The sequence below is a fragment of the Pseudophryne corroboree genome, chromosome 1, assembly GCF_028390025.1.
Source record: "Pseudophryne corroboree isolate aPseCor3 chromosome 1, aPseCor3.hap2, whole genome shotgun sequence".
Lineage (NCBI taxonomy): Eukaryota > Metazoa > Chordata > Amphibia > Anura > Myobatrachidae > Pseudophryne > Pseudophryne corroboree.
Window position 1 is genome coordinate 680,026,401 of NC_086444.1, and position 13,008 is coordinate 680,039,408.

Below are 13,008 nucleotides of genomic sequence, written 5' to 3' on the forward strand. Positions count from 1 at the left end.
GGACTGTGCTATGACATGTTCATATTACAATAGCACAGAGGGACACAGGTTAATGGAGGGGTCAGTACCTAAAAGATCTTCCCAGCGATTGGACTTTTACTTTATCACAGTGACACAGGATGTGTTCTAGCACTGAAATAAGTCAACTCTGGTTTGAGCATTGTTAGCTCTGTACATTTGTATGCCACAGTCATTGTACTATTTCATTTTGGGCAGTTTAGATTTTGCCACATCCACCCTCCCAGCTCCTAAAATCTAACCTCTGATGCTCATGCAGGTAACCATTGGCCCTCACTGTCGTGATAGTGGAGCTATCAAGGAAAGGGTATGGGTATTGATCAAAACTAAGTAAAATAAAGATGCATATCATTTCATGATATTTTATACATGTTTAACATGGGGAAACGGTAGTTGAAAAAGATTTGGGGGTGCTCATTGATAATAAACTTAGTAGCAGATCCCAATGTCAAAGTGCAGCAACAAAAGCAAATTGAGGAGTAAGCATGCATAAAACGGGGAATGGAGACAAGGGACGAGGATGTAATCCTGCAGCTGTATAAATCATTGGTACGGCCACACCTTGAATATTGTGTACAGTTCTGGGCACCGTACTATAAAAAAGATATCTTAGAACTTGAAAAGGTTCAGAGACAAGCCACAAAATTGATGAAGGTGCTAGAGGCACTGGATTATGAGGAAAGGCTTACTAGGTTATATATGTTTACACTAGATAAGAGGCGTCTAAAGGTGGGTACACACTGATAGATATATCTGCAGATCAATTGATCTGCAGATATATGTATGGACGGATCGGGCAGTGTGCTGTGCATACACGCTGCCGATCCATCGGGGACTAACGTCATGAACTGGGTGGGCGTGTACACACGCCCACCCAGTTCAGCTGTCAATCACCGCAGGTCGCCACAGCATGTGTACGGGCTGCCGGCTGGTCGCCTGTACACACACAGCGATGCGCCAATATATCGGTAGATATATTGGCCGTCGGCTATGCTGCGGTGCCAACGCGATATGTCTGTGAACAATGGAGTTCACAAACATATCGCCAGTACACACTGGGCGACGGACCTGCGATATATCGGCCGTTCTATTGTCTAGTGTGTACCCACCTTAAGAGGAGACATTATTAATATTTACAAATATATAAAGGGACAATACAAGGACCTATCAGGTGATTTGTTTATTGAAAAATCTCTACTCAGGACACGCGGCCATCCTCTAAAGTTAAAGGAGAGAAAATGTCATATCCAATGAAGGAAAGGATTCTTCACAGTAAGGGCAGTTTGGAATTCTTTGCCAGAGTAGGTAGTAATGGTGGACTCAGTCGATAAGTTTAAAAATGGATTAGATACATTTCTAACTAAAAAAAATATCCAAGGTTATAGCATTTAAAATGCATGTACTGTATTATAGAAACAGCACGAATTATAGTTGTTAGACTTAAAACATAACTTTATCTGGGTCATTATAGTTAACTAGAGTTACATACAGAATAGTGTAAGAATTATAATACAGGTTAAAGTCGATGGACAATTTGTCTTTTTTCAACCTCATTAACTATGTTACTATATTACTATGTTAATTTAATTGTTTATACATTTTCTTTACGGCAGTAAAATAAACTCTCCATAAAAAATTAAATTTAGCATCACCTATTATTTTATAATGGAAACTTATGTAATATTTAATTTAGAATATTAGGCCTGATTCAGAGGTGGATGCAAATTATGTCATGTCATGCAAATTTGTATGCAAAAGATCTACAAAAAGATGCTAATGATGCTGCAACAGTAATTTGTACAGAGTCAAGCACTGATGGTATCTCTGGTCCGCCGCTTGTGTGGAAAGACGCACCATCAGTAGTACATCGGTCACACTCTGTGGTTGCTCAGAATGTCCATCGCAAGTAGCCTCTGGAGCCTTTACAACTGCATACGACACATTCCTGAAACGGTCACGACACCTTACCTGCCCACTACCTGTCACCCACTTTCGCTCCAGAGTGCGTCTACCTGTTGTTAATTAATCACTGCAAGTGAACATCAGCATTGAGAACCCCTCTACTGTCTTTGGGACAGATATACTATATGTACAGTATGCATATATAAGTATGTATATGTATATATATTAGAGATGAGCGGGTTCGGTTCCTCGGGATCCGAACCCCCCCGAACTTCACCCATTTTACACAGTTCCGAGGCAGCCTCGGATCCTCCCGCCTTGCTTGGTTAACCCGAGCGCGCCCAAACGTCATCATCCCGCTGTCGGATTCTCGCGAGATTCGTATTCTATATAAGGAGCCGCGCGTCGCCGCCATTTTCACTTGTGCATTGGAGATGATAGCGAGAGGACGTGGCTGCGTTATCTCAGTTTCTGTATTCAGTGTGCTACAAATATCTGTGCTCAGTGTGCTGAAAATATCTACGTTCTCTGCCTGAAAACCGCTCCATATCTGTGCTGCATTGTAGTATATAGTAGGAGGACAGTGCAGAATTTTGCTGACCACCAGTATATATATAGCAGTACGGTACAGTAGTCCATTGCTCTACCTCTGTGTCGTCAAGTATACTATCCATCCATACCTGTGCTGCATTTCAGTTGTGCGCAGTATATAGTAGGAGGACAGTGCATAATTTTGCTGACCACCAGTATATATATAGCAGTACGGTACAGTAGTCCATTGCTATACCTCTGTGTCGTCAAGTATACAATCCATATATGTGCTGCACTGTAGTTGTGCGCAGTGTATAGTAGGAGGACAGTGCATAATTTTGCTGACCACCAGTATATATATAGCAGTACGGTACAGTAGTCCATTGCTCTACCTCTGTGTCGTCAAGTATACTATCCTCCTACTATATACTGCGCACAACTAAAATGCAGCACAGGTATGGATGGATAGTTGTGCGCAGTATATAGTAGGAGGACAGTGCAGAATTTTGCTGACCACCAGTATATATAAAGCAGTACGGTACAGTAGTCCATTGCTCTACCTCTGTGTCGTCAAGTATACTATCCATCCATACCTGTGCTGCATTTTAGTTGTGTGCAGTATATAGTAGGACAGTGCAGAATTTTGCTGACCACCAATATATATATAGCAGTACGGTACAGTAGTCCATTGCTCTACCTCTGTGTCGTCAAGTATACAATCCATATATGTGCTGCATTGTAGTTGTGCGCAGTATATAGTAGGAGGACAGTGCATAATTTTGCTGACCACCAGTATATATATAGCAGTACGGCACAGTAGTCCATTGCTCTACCTCTGTGTCATCAAGTATACTATCCATACCTGTGCTGCATGTGCTGTTTGGGGACTATTTTTTGAAGTGTCATCCTGTCTGACACTGCAGTGCCACTCCTAGATGGGCCAGGTGTTTGTGTCGGCCACTTGGGTCGCTTAGCTTAGCCATCCAGCGACCTTGGTGCACCTCTTTTTTTGTTTGCATCATGTGCTGTTTGGGGACAATTTTTTTTAAATGTCATCCTGTCTGACACTGCAGTGCCACTCCTAGATGGGCCAGGTGTTTGTGTCGGCCACTTGGGTCGCTTAGCTTAGCCATCCAGCAACCTTGGTGCACCTCTTTTTTTCTTTGCATCATGTGCTGTTTGGGGACTATTTTTTAAATCTGCCATCCTGTCTGACACTGCAGTGCCACTCCTAGATGGGTCAGGTGTTTGTGTCAGCCACTTGGGTCGCTTAGCTTAGCCATCCAGCGACCTTGGTGCACCTCTTTTTTTGTTTGCATCATGTGCTGTTTGGGGACTATTTTTTGAAGTGCCATCCTATATGACACTGCAGTGTCACTCCTAGATGGGCCAGGTGTTTGTGTCGGCCACTTGGGTCGCTTAGCTTAGCCATCCAGCGACCTTGGTGCACCTCTTTTTTTGTTTGCATCATGTGCTGTTTGGGGACTGTTTTTTGAAGTGCCATCCTGTCTGACACTGTAGTGCCACTCCTAGATGGGCCAGGTGTTTGTGTAGGCCACTTGGGTCGCTTAGCTTAGCCATCCAGCGACCTTGGTGCACCTATTTTTTTCTTTGCATCATGTGCTGTTTGGGGACTATTTTTTAAATCTGCCATCCTGTCTGACACTGCAGTGCCACTCCTAGATGGGTCAGGTGTTTGTGTCAGCCACTTGGGTCGCTTAGCTTAGCCATCCAGCGACCTTGGTGCACCTCTTTTTTTGTTTGCATCATGTGCTGTTTGGGGACTATTTTTTTTTTTTTTTTAATTCAATAATTTTTATTGAGATTTTACATTTTGTAGAAACACAAATACAAAACAAATTAGAAATGCTGTAGCATGTGCAATTATTCGTGGCAGAGTATAGAATATACATCAAAAAGCTGCAGATCAAGATGACACATGGCATACGATTCAGCATAAGTAGGTTGACTCCCCACACCATAGTACGCAGAGGCCCACAGGCGCCATGTGGGCCCACACAATTTATCCACAGAATAAAATGAGGAGTATCTAGTCCCTACACATGTCACCGTGAAGTCACATTATCGTTAAGAATAATCCAATAGGATATAAAACGTCTGCCAAACAGCCATAAAAAGAAAAGAAAACCCACAAAACAAACCACCCCTATAACCCCCCACCCTGTATAGCCTACCCCCAACTCAGGTATACTTGGATCCCTAAAACCCCATCCCCCTCTCTAACTACACTAACTAGCAAACCTCCCCCCCCCCCCCATACTAAACTAATAGGAGCAATAAACTAATGACCTTAAGCTAGGCTAAATCCGGCTCTCCCGCTGAAGAGCATAACTTTCCTCCCGCGTAGCGTGCTGAGCAGTATATAAACTTATACATAGCATAGATAGGAGATTCAATCATATCAGAGACCCAACTCTCCGGCTACACATAAAACATCACTATAGCACAGTCGTATGAGAAAATAAATAAAAATAAAATAAAGTTTGAAATAAAATAAAAATAAAATACAAGGAGATGGAAACCATCCCCACCAGCAAAGCTTAGCCGACAATTGGGACACAGTGTTACATTAGTCCGGCCAAGGCTCAGCACCATGATAGGATATGCCGAAAAGGAAAAACCTGGTCCAGCACAGACAACAATCAGTAGGGGAATGTCCAGAGAATGCAAAAGTCAAATCCCCCAGACCTGGTGCGAACCAAAGAGATAGGGGATGGATTTTCGGAGAGGGCACCGTTAGCTCCATCCAGCCATAGTATGTCACGCTACACGGTGTCCGCATAGCAGCAGGAGAGACAACCCCAACAACTACAAAGAACACAGCACAGTCGAGGCAGTCAGAATGTAGACAGCAGAGGATATTAGGAGCAATTCCAATGGAGGATGACCGAGAATCCAAACGGGTTTTTGGCTGGACTGCAGGAGAGTCAGGGCACACAGGGATTAGATCAGCATCCTGTACATTAGAATCCACAGTGTCGGAATAGGAGATAGCCGGAGAATATTTTGATGCAGGAAGCGCAGTGAAGGCAACCATGGAGCTGGGGGATACATCCACCATTTTGGTAAGCTGAATATCAAGTCTCTCTGTAGTGGCATAAATAGCCTGGAGTATGTGACGCAAAGAGCCAGCCATCGTAAAGGTACGTGGACGCCAAGATAGGAGAGTGGGCACAATAGCCAAATCTGAGCACCAGCTGGAATGGCCACAAATGGTACAGACTGCAGGAATCTCAGGGTATCAGGTATAAACCTCCAGAGGCAAAATGGCGGCGGCCAGCACGCCACCAAGTCACATCCAGCAGGGAACTCGGATAAAGCAGCCAGCTAGTAGCAGCAGACCCGCTAAACAGGGGCAAAGAAACAGGCAGCCGTCGTCACCCTCACCATCAGAATGTACAAAGCAGGAGTGATATCCAGGGGGCCGTCAGAGGAGAAGTAAGCAGCAAAATGGCGGCCGTCGGCGTCACACACACCCGCAGGCATCAGGAGCTAGGCAGACAGCAGAAGACACACAGAGGATCCCCAGAGACACAGCCGAAGAATGGGAGACAGCAACAGGTGAGTATCGCACACCGCACTGCAGCCGCTGGAACCAGAAGCAGAGGCAACGGGACTCTGTGCCGAGGCCGGGACGGCCGTCCGATCTCCAAGATGCACACGTGGAGATCTCGAAATTTCGACACTCCAAGGAGCTCCGCAGCAGCGGGAGAGGGTCCAGCAGAAACACAAGGTGTTTGGGGGGAGAAAACAGCTTCTAGCAGGATATTTTCAGGATATCAGCGGGAGAGCCGGAAAAATGCTGCCTGTCCCCAGCTACTCCAGGCCATGCCCCGTTTGGGGACTATTTTTTTAAATGTCATCCTGTCTGACACTGCAGTGCCACTCCTAGATGGGCCAGGTGTTTGTGTCGGCCACTTGGGTCGCTTAGCTTAGCCATCCAGCAACCTTGGTGCACCTCTTTTTTCTTTGCATCATGTGCTGTTTGGGGACTTTTTTTAAATCTGCCATCCTGTCTGACACTGCAGTGCCACTCCTAGATGGGTCAGGTGTTTGTGTCGGCCACTTGGGTCGCTTAGCTTAGCCATCCAGCGACCTTGGTGCACCTCTTTTTTTCTTTGCATCATGTGCTGTTTGGGGACTATTTTTTTGAAGTGCCATCCTGTCTGACACTGCAGTGCCACTCCTAGATGGGCAAGGTGTTTGTGTCGGCCACTTGTGTCGCTTAGCTTAGTCACACAGCTTCCATCTTGCATCTATTTTTTTCTTTGCATCATGTGCTGTTTGGGGACTATTTTTTTAATCTGCCATCCTCTCTGACACTGCAGTGCCACTCCTAGATGGACCAGGTGTTTGTGTCGGCCACTTGGGTCGCTTAGCTTAGCCATCCAGCGACCTTGGTGCACCTCTTTTTTTCTTTGCATCATGTGCTGTTTGGGGACTATTTTTTAAATCTGCCATCCTGTCTGACACTGCAGTGCCACTCCTAGATGGGCCAGGTGTTTGTGTCGGCCACTTGGGTCGCTTAGCTTAGCCATCCAGCGACCTTGGTGCACCTCTTTTTTTGTTTGCATCATGTGCTGTTTGGGGACAATTTTTTTTAAATGTCATCCTGTCTGACACTGCAGTGCCACTCCTAGATGGGCCAGGTGTTTGTGTCGGCCACTTGGGTCGCTTAGCTTAGCCATCCAGCGACCTTGGTGCACCTCTGTCAAAGTCAGAAAAATGTCTCAATGCACGTTGCCATATTTGCACCGCACACTGGTCCGCGCTGCGCGTGCATGCGCTCTCCCGTGGATTCGCATACCCGCAATAACGTGCACTCGCAGGCGCGGTATGCGTATTTACGGTAGAGTTTATGTAGTCGTAGCGTGCGACTCATTCGTTACAAATGTTCACAATTAATGTAGTTTATAGATCATGGTCCCTTTGATAGATTCTGAAAGTTTGGTTAAAATACAATGTCCCAGAGCTGAGGAATCCCTCTTTATATCGTACAAAGGGTCTAACAGGAATCACACAGCAGTGTTTGGTACCCATCGGAAGAGTATTTAATTAGCAATATTCCGGTGTTGGTTTGGAGCGTATTAATCGCTCGTGCGAATAGTTATGAACATAAGAAGTTTATGTCCATTTCTATTAATTACACATACTCAGGTATGCGGCGGGAAACCCAGTTTCCCACCCACCTGAGCTGTTGGAAATCGTCACAGCCCACCTGTATGAATCACCCTATGACCTTTTGTTATGATACAGGGCCGAATTCCTTCGGCCAATGGGATTGTAGGACCAGGAGATTGCATTGTGTGTGGGGCATAAATAGGCAGGCCGACCACATCCAGCTCTCACTCTCTCTCATCAACGGTTATCTGCTGATAGCCGGGAGCTGGATATCGAGGCGCAGGCGATCATACCCTTTGTGCGTAAGTTTCTCTCCGTTATCATTGTCTTTCTGTGAGCCAATTTCTCTCATCTCATCTCTCTCTCTCTCTCTCTCTCTCTCTGGTCTGTTCTCTCATATCTCCCCTAGACTAGGCTAGTATTGTATTGTATTAGATAGTATTGTATTGTATTTCATTTAGGTCAGAGTAGTATTGTCCTTTTGTATTTATTGTTTAGTTCTGTGGTTAGGAAGTCTCTGTTATATTGTAGTGTATCATTTGTACTGTTATCCCCTTTTACAAGTATATTAGATATAATACAGTTAATAGGCTTTGGAACCTAAACCAGCATCTGTGTATTTCCTATAGTGTTAAGTGTTCACTTGAGCGTCGGTGACGCTCAAGCAGCTTTGTAGTTAGTCAGGTTACACAAGGTTGCACTTACACCCTGTACTCACATTAAGGTATTCAGTGTATTTCATTGGTATAAGGTTTTATCATAAAGGTATAGTGTTGTGAGCGTCTGCATCGCTGGTGACCTCCTCGTGGTCTCGAGCGTAAGCTGCGCCATAGCGAATCATTACCCTAGACATAACCAATAACGTGTCCTGTGATCCCTGGGCCGTGAGCGAACGTGACGCTTCAGCGTCTCGCCTACGGCTGAGCGATCGTTACGCAACTAGCGTACCATTACGGTACTTCTTAAGTAAACAGCGTACAGTGTTCTTAGCTTCATAAAGGGTTGTTTATACGACAAAGGAATTTAGCATTGTCAATTGCGGGCTCGTCCTATACTTCTCACATCTGCACTAGGTAGATCAGCAGACATTATCCCCCAGCAAAGGGTGGGAGGTTGTCTCACAGTGCTGGCGGGATAAGCGTCTGCTTCGCTTAGATAAAGAGTGCTGAAGGAACCCGGTAACCGGAAGTAAGAACAAAACGCTTGTGTCTTTTAAAACTTTTATTTCTCTTCTGTCTTGCGTATACACGCACGCATACATATATCTGCATTTCTGTTTCATTTTTCGTATATCACTATTCCTGTTTGCCAATTTTGATAGAACGTGCTAAAAAGAGATTTGCTGTTATTTCATAGTAGAGGTAATAGTTAAAGTATAGAACAAACACACGGTTTGTCTGAGATACAAGGCAGTCAGTGTGGATTGCGGTAGATGATCAGGGATCATTTACATTGATAAAAATATATTGTGTTACGGTGGATCCTTTGCATTGCGTACACGTGTCGCTAACAAAGACTAGCGTACGCAATCCAAAAGGCAGACGCACGCAGCGTACATTACGCAACGTAGCGTCCGGTTACGCCCACGTAGCTCAAGTTGTGATAAAGTGAAGTAACGCAAAGGCGATAATTAACGCACAGCGGTAGATAACGCGACGCGGTAAATAACGCAAATCTATTTTTGGAAAATCTGAAATTTAGTTTAACAGATCCTGCTCCTAATTGGTAACACTTTTGGCCTAAAGACAATTTCTGCGCAGAAATAGATATAGAAACAAAAGTGTACTTGTGTTGAGTGAGTGTGTTTTGTATACAAAAGTTTATATAACTTTAAGGTGGAACCAAAAGGAAAGCCGGGTACTCGTCAAGGGACATACGTGTAAGTGACATATACGGTGGCTAGGGAGGCATCTCTGGTTAAATAATATTTGAGCATTAGAGTATAGCGGACCATAAGGTAACAAGACCAGGAGGTCATAAGGTAACAAGACCAGGAGGTCGTAAGGTAAAAGGTCCGCTATAAAAGTCCAGTGGCACAACGCCTGGGGTGTTGGTGCAGAACCCATATAGGCCATACAAGCTCTGGCTGAAGGAATCGCAGCCGGAAACATAGATTCCATTGATCTTTCAGTACATGACAAGTAGTGCTCGTATACTGAACGATTGGACCGCACGTTATTGTGTGCAGTAGTTAGTAATCTGACCTAATACCATTAGAGTAAAGTGGTCACAAACGCTATCTGTACATTCTGACGTGATTTGTGTAATTTTTTATTTTTGGAAGGGAAGTTCGCTGGTCACTCAGGAACTATCTAACAACCCCAACTTTACTGGAAAGAGTAAGTGTCCTGCGGGTAACCCTCATATGTTCCAGTAAACTAAAGGTTCACAGGGGCCCTAGGTTGGGTCCAGCAGCTCTGGCTACAGTGATTGCAGCACAGGCCAACGTGGGCGAGAAGTAAGTGGGGTACTTGATAAACCACCACCGCCGGCCTGCCCAAGGACATCTTGGTTTGTTTGTAAGGGTTCGCTGAAAGCCTTGATATTCAAGGAGGAATAAGCAACGCCTGCAGATTATGGGGGCCATTTGTTCAGGTAGGGGGCGATCAACCCTGGTTCAGGTTGATTCTGTGAACCGACCAGTTGGGTCGGCACGATATGTAATGTGTGAAAAATATGGAATTCACACCGAATCTTTATGTGATGAATGGGAGAGAATGACTGTACAAGACAGGGACAAATTCCCAAGAATAGGTAGCTTTAGTCCAGAAGTGTTACAAAATTTAAGGAGGAGGATATGTCTCGTAAAATCAACAAAGAGACGAATTCAACATCATGATTGTTTACAGTTATGGCACCAGGAAGGTGAGATACAGAGAGGTTTGGCTCTGGCGGCAGGATCTGGGGCAGTCAGGAAGTTGATTGCCACAGCTCCTCCTCCACCATACATTGCAGGAGAGAAGTTGATTGCGGAGAGAAACGCACTGGGTTGTAAAACACAAACTCTTAGTAACACTGTAAATGTTAATGATGTTAACCAAATAACTCATGCAAGTATTAACCCGTGCAAGATGTACCCTGTTTTGAACCTTCCTCAGGAGTGTGATCAAGAAGACGATTCAGCAACAATTTCAGCTCTCTCTCTTGCAGCCACCATAGCAGAGACCACAGTAGGCACAGCGACACCCACGAGATTAGTGAAAGCCCCTAGCGGAGGGATAGGTGAGGTCGTGTCAACGGGTAAGTACGGCACCATGCACTACACTGAAACAATTGTACCACAACAAGCTGTAGAATCTACACAGGAAGAGGCTGTTAGAATTGCTCCTGTAAGGGTAATAGCAGTTCCCAATGGAAAAACAGATGTGTCTGGAGCCACTCCCATAAGGAACATTGCCATGTACACTCCATTTTCCAGAATGGAATTAAGAACAATAGTGTCCGAATTTCCTGACCCCAGGAAGGATTTAGTTGCTAGCCAAAAATACATCAGGGATCTAGGTAACACCGTAGAACCCAACAACAAGGATTGGCAGATACTGCTAAGAGCTTGTTTACCTTCCAATGTTGATGCAACTCAGTTTTTAGCTGATTGTGCATTGGATAAAGATGTACCGCTTACAGACGTGTACAACAAGGATAATGTAAAGAGGATAAATTTACAGCTAAAAGAGTATTTCCCAGCCGTTGTTAAATGGAATAAAATATTTTCCATTAAGCAAAAGGAGTCCGAAACGGCAACAGAATATTTTCACCGGGCACTATTAGAAATGGCAAAGTACACTGGTATAGAAGACATTAAGACCAACCCAAACCATCGGGAAGTAGCAGTATCTGTACTGATGGATGGTTTAAAGGAAACATTAAAGACTAGGGTTCAGACCACGCAACCGTGCTGGCGAGGTCTGTCAGTGTCCGGCTTGAGAGAGGCTGCTATTGATCACGACAGAAACATCACTAGGCACAGGGAATCGCAAAGTGATAAGTTGATGTCCGTAAGTATACAGGCGCTGACCACAAGGCAGCCTGCGTATGTACCACCGAATCCTGTGGGTAAGGCAAGTGTAATAACATGTTTTTCTTGTAACAGACCGGGACACTTTGCACGAGAATGTAGAACAAAGAATGTACAAAGGTCTTTTCAACCCCCTAGACAACAACACAACACACGACATTGGGAGCAGGGTCCACAGAGGCGGAGTTTTGAGCCACATACAGGGGAAACAAAAAGATATCCCCCAAACAGAGACTGGCATGCCTCTGGTAGTTCCCTAACTCCCTCACAAGTAGTTGCTGCCAGCGGGATTCAGGGAGGTCAGCATACCCAATAGGGGTGTGGCCATACCTGTAATCTGCACCCAGTTAAGTTGATTGCCAGTCTTGGAAGCGAACCAGAAATTGCAATCAATGTAGCTGGTAAAACTTTAAACTTTCTTGTAGACACAGGGGCGGCCAAGTCAGTGATAAATTCGACAGTGGGCATGAGAACCACTGGTAGGACAATTCCAGCCATGGGAGTAACAGGAGTAGTCCAGCACTACCCTGTTAGCAAACCAGCCGAGATTACAATAGGGCCTTTGCATACCAAGCATTCCTTTTTGCTGGCTGCATCGGCACCAACTAATCTCCTGGGGAGAGACTTACTATGTAAAATGGGTTGCGTCATTTATTGTACCCCTGAAGGTGTATTCTTGGACATTCCTGAGAATCACGCTCAGGAAGTACGAGACATGTTAGACTCCCCATCAAAATTAATGTCACATTCCATTATGACAAATAGGAATCCATCCCAAGTAGAAGAGATGATATCTCAGATACCAGAGTCACTTTGGACAAAAGATGGACAGGACACTGGATTAATGGCAAACGTAGCTCCAGTAGTTGTGCAAGTAAAAGATGGTAGGATAGCTCCAAAAATCCCACAGTATCCTCTGAAGCCAGAGGTGGAGTTAGGAGTTTTTCCCGTAATAGAGCGCTTGCTACAACAGGGCATTCTAGTAAGAACGTCCAGCACCGCAAATAGTCCCATCTTCCCTGTTAAAAAGAGTGGGGGGAGGGGTTACAGGCTAGTGCAGGATCTAAGGGGGATTAACAAAATAGTTGAGAGTCAGTTCCCCGTAGTGCCTAATCCAGCTGTCATCCTAATGCAAATTCCTCCCACTGCCAAATTTTTCACTGTTATTGACCTCTGCTCCGCTTTCTTTTCGGTACCTCTGCACCCTGACAGCCAATATTTGTTTGCATTCACATACAGAGGAGTCCAATACACGTGGACTCGGTTACCCCAAGGTTTCATAGATAGTCCAAGTATATTTTCTCAGGCTTTGCATGATTGTTTACAGTCTTTCCAACCAGACAGTGGATCAGTATTGATACAGTATGTGGACGATTTATTACTGTGTTCAGATTCACTGG